Source organism: Camelus dromedarius, chromosome 18 (assembly GCF_036321535.1).
Source record: "Camelus dromedarius isolate mCamDro1 chromosome 18, mCamDro1.pat, whole genome shotgun sequence".
In the NCBI taxonomy this organism is placed as follows: Eukaryota; Metazoa; Chordata; class Mammalia; order Artiodactyla; family Camelidae; genus Camelus; species Camelus dromedarius.
In genome coordinates this window covers 10634403-10638975 of record NC_087453.1, presented here as the reverse complement: position 1 = coordinate 10638975, position 4573 = coordinate 10634403, and positions in this window count along the sequence as shown.

Here is a 4573-nt window from a genome sequence, read left to right as displayed (position 1 = left end):
TACACTCAGATTTCTCTACTGGATTCCTCCTAGAAAAACAGAGCATCCAAGCCACCACAAGCAAAATCCTACCACTCTGCCCATTGACTTCATAGCTGTGTCATCCTGTAATATATATCATTTTGCTCTTGTGTGATGTTATGTTGCATTATTTTATAATGTTACATTTTGTAATGTTGTATATATTGTATTTGATTTGTTAGTTTGTTATCTGTCTCACAAGAATTAGAACTCCCTGAGGGCAGTGGCTGGGTATCATTCACCTCCGTAGCCTCAGTAACTAGATGAGTGTACAGTCAGTATTCATAATATGTTTTTGGTTGGGGGTGAGGGTATAGCTCAGTAATAGAGCATGTGCATAGCATGCATGAGGTCCTGAGTTCAATCCCCAGTACCTCCATTAACAAAAAAGGGAAAAAATTATAAACAAAACAAAAACCAAAATTACATTGTTACAGTGAAAAATGAGAGATATTAAATGTCCATTAATAGGGGACTGGTTACAGGTATAAAGGTGAATTGTGGTATATTCATGTTGTGGATTATAGAGTCATTTATAATATGTTAAGTGGAATGTAACAGAAAATCTAATTCAGACTGAATATGGGGATCGCTTAGGGCAGTTGCTCATAAACCTGGAAAGTCCCTAGAAACACAGGTGGGTTTGGTTGATTCAATTCACTGAGTGAACTTGATGATGTTATCGAGGGCAAGGTTTCTTCCAATTTATCTGGTCTTCTCCTGTGGCAGCTACTAGAAGCAAGAGCTGACTTCCAACCCCATGATCACAGGATGGCTGCCACAGCTCCAGCAGTTGCATGATTCCTCAGTCATTCAGGGATAGAGAGAGAGTTCCTCTCCCAGAAAATGCCCCAGAAAATCTAGTTTCTCACTGGCTTAAATCAAGCTATGTGCCCACCCTCAATCTGAGACTTGTAGCCAGGAGATTGGCTTATGTGAATTAATTTGGGTTTGTGCTACATGCCCTAGAGCTGGGTGTACACTCAGCTTTCCTTAAGATACTTGGGCCATACAGGGGAAGTGTGGTGATCAGAATAAAAACTCAAGCCTTTTCCAAAGAAAATATAATCTATTTTCTATGGTTACATTTCTATGGTAAAATTTTTACATTTATGTGAAAAGATACTATTTCCTATGGTTGTGGATATATCTATGGAAATTCATACTAAGAATTCTGGAAGGATCCACTGCAAACCTATGTTAGTGTTTACTTCTGGGGAGGGGCCTCAGACTGCAAACTGTAGTCAAAGTTTATTTTGGATTTACCTAGAAGAGTGATCCACAACCGGGGGCAATTTTGGCCTTCAGGAGACATTAGACAATGTCTCCAGATATTTTTGCTTGTCACAGTATGGGGAGGGTGCTGCTGGCATCTAGTGAGCAGAGGCCAGGGATGCTGTTAAACATCCTGCAATGCACAGGGCAGCCCCCCACAGCAGAGGAGAGTTATCTAGCCTAAAGTGCCAGTAGTGTTGAGGTTGGGAAACCCTGATCTAGAACATTTAAATTTCTATAAGGAGATAAGATTCAAGTATTACTTGCACAGTTAAAAATTGATTTTCTTAAAAAGGCTGTAGTGGGTGCTGTGACATGCTGTCCACATTCCCTTTCAGATGAGTCCCTCTTCAGAAACTGCCCTTAACTGGAGGAAGCTGCTTTGTCCAAGATTAAGGGTTCTCTCCAAGGGCAGCCTGTATCTTTGAGAAACCTCAGTGGCTTCTGAGTATCGTTGGTGGGACGATAGTCCTTCGTGGTGGGGGCCGTCCTGTGTGTTGCAGGATGTGTAGCAGCGTCCCTGGTCTCTACCCACTAGATGCCCCTCCTTCAGCTGCAACAACCAAAAATGTCTCCAGACATTGCCAAGTGTCCCCAGGGAAAAAATTGGTCCCACTCCCTGCATTGAGAACCACTGCAATAGTCAATGCCTGCTTGATGCAGGGATACAAAGGCCTGGCCCCCAGCATCCATTCGGAACATCTCTGAGGGTCATCCCTGCTTTAGACCTCCTCGTGGGGTTGGCTGAGGTCACTATGATTGTGTCCTAGTTCAGTCTCTCCCTCTGTCCCCTCCTGCTTCCCTCACCCATTCAGAGCTGTTGTTTTGAAGAGCTCTCCCCAGTAATCCTTCTACCTGCAAATCGCACCCCCAGGGACTGTTCCCTGGGGCAACCAATCCAAGACCAAGATCAAGGCTCAGAGGGGTTAAGTGACTTACCAAGGGTCCCACAGCAGGAGCTAAGACATGGGATGTGGAACTAAGATGCCTGTCTTCTTACTCCCAAGACGGTGCTCGTAAGCACTAGGCTTCCTGGTCTTCTTATTACTGGGCTCTGCTGGCTGACACTACATCTCAGTGAGCCCTGGCCTTCCCACCCCAATACCCCCCCCCATGTGTGCTTCTATCGTGGCAGAAGAAAAAATGCCTAGAATGTGAAATGTCATGAATTCAGTTCCTCTCATCCTTGTTTCTAAGCTACGTACCTTCCAGACGTGCTGGTCTGTGAACTCTCTTGACCAGTTGACAGGCAGCAAGACCAAATATGTAGACATTTCAGCTACAAGCACTTTAGACAAGTGCATAAAGGCCTTCTGTTCAGAAGACGTTTTTCCTTTGCATAAAAAGACGGATGTGAGGTAAAGGGCCCATATAAAGATCATGGTGGGACAAGGTCATTCCTCTGTGTGATGGTCCATTTTTAATAACATGGGACAGTTAGAAGGTTAGAGTCCCATGGTCTGGCATGAGAGCTCTTACTATGCCAATAATAGTAGTAATATATAATATATAATAATAAAAAGCATTAATTGAGTCATTGCAGTTTACCAAACACTACATGCTTTATATGTATATATATCTGTGTATTATATATTATATACTACCTTATATCAGTATATGTTTTACAGATATTATATAATATTTATATAATATATACTATAACATACTACATACCATGTATCTGTGAGAGGTATTATTATTTTGCCCACTTGCTGTTGATAACGCTAAGGCACAGAGAAGTTAGGTAACTTCCTCAGAGTCACACAGATAGTAACAGGCAGAGCCACTCCAGCCTGCATGACTGCTCTTAATGCTCAGGAGCTATGGTTCCAACTTGGAGCACATTTATTCAATTGGATACATTTATTAGGAAGAGATGGAAAAATCTGTCCTTCTCCCTGCCTCCTTCCCTCCCTCCCTCCCAGCATATAGTAGGTGCTCAAAAAATAATTGAATGTAAAACTATTGGATAGCCTTTGTCTTAAATGGGTCTATCAGGTTGAATCAAGGAGCATGTATAAATGCTGAAAATCGATTGCTGTCATTGTATCTTAAAAGAAAAATATAATTATGGATTTGTAATATATTTTTAAGCATTGGAACTGGAAACTCTCTTGTAACCCATAAGTACATTTTTCAACTTCTGATCCTTGAAGCAGATCATTTTTTTTTTTCCGGTAGTACATTACATACAAAAAGCAGGCAGAGGATTTGATCAATTATTCAGTGATTCACTTTCTGCATAGGGTCTGTCTGTGGAAGGAGTCTTAGGAGACCTGAACTGACTTTGTATTCAGAAACTTCGACTTGGATTCTGTATTGGTTTGTTTGTGCTTTACCATGGATCTGATCAGATTGAACTTCCTGTAGAAAAATTCACAGAAAAGTTATTTATGGCTTCTTAATCTTCCTGATCTGAAATAGCAATTGAGGGTAAAGGAAGAGTTTTGAGGAAGTGGAGCGCAGAAAAAAAAAAGAAGAAGAAGAAGAAAAAAGAAATAAAAGATTAGGGTGATAACCAGCCTAGAGGTCCTTTACAGGAGGAAACTGTTTAAAATCATAGGCCAAATAGTATGTTCTATTTGTGTGTCATATTTTAAAATCTAACAGAAAAAAACCCCCAAACCTCTTAGTTCTAAGATTGAAAACTTCTGCCCTCCATTTTAGGCTTATTCGAGAAATTTAGCAGAATGTTCTGGAGTCAGACTACCTGGATCCAAATCCTGCTTCTACCAGTTCCTAGTTGGAAATCCTTGTGCCTCAGTTTATCCTTAAAGTGTTAACTAAATTAAAACATGCAAAGGGCTTAGAAAAGCGCCTGGCTCTTAGTAAACACTCATGGATATTATATAATAATAATATGATTATAATAGTAAATAATAATAATGTTAGCTATTATTGTTTGAGAAGGAACTTTTCCTCACAGTTCAATTCAATTCATCAAATATTGGCTTAGTCTTTTCTGGGTACCCAAATTGTGCTGGGAGTCAAATCTGCGGAAGCCACCATTTTAATTTGATTTGAGTTGTATGCTGGGCTAGGAGAGAAAGTAGACCTGGGGGACTAGAGACTTCTAACTATTGGATGAACCAATGATATCTAAATAATTATGGGTCTGATTAACATGGTTCATTAGCAAACATGTTTCATTGTAAAACAGGAGCAGATTCTAAATTTTCCTGGGTTTTTTTCTAGGGGGAGCGGGGAGGTAATTAGGTTTATTTATTTACTTATTTATTTTAATGGAGGTCCTGGGGTTTGAACCCAGGACCTTGTG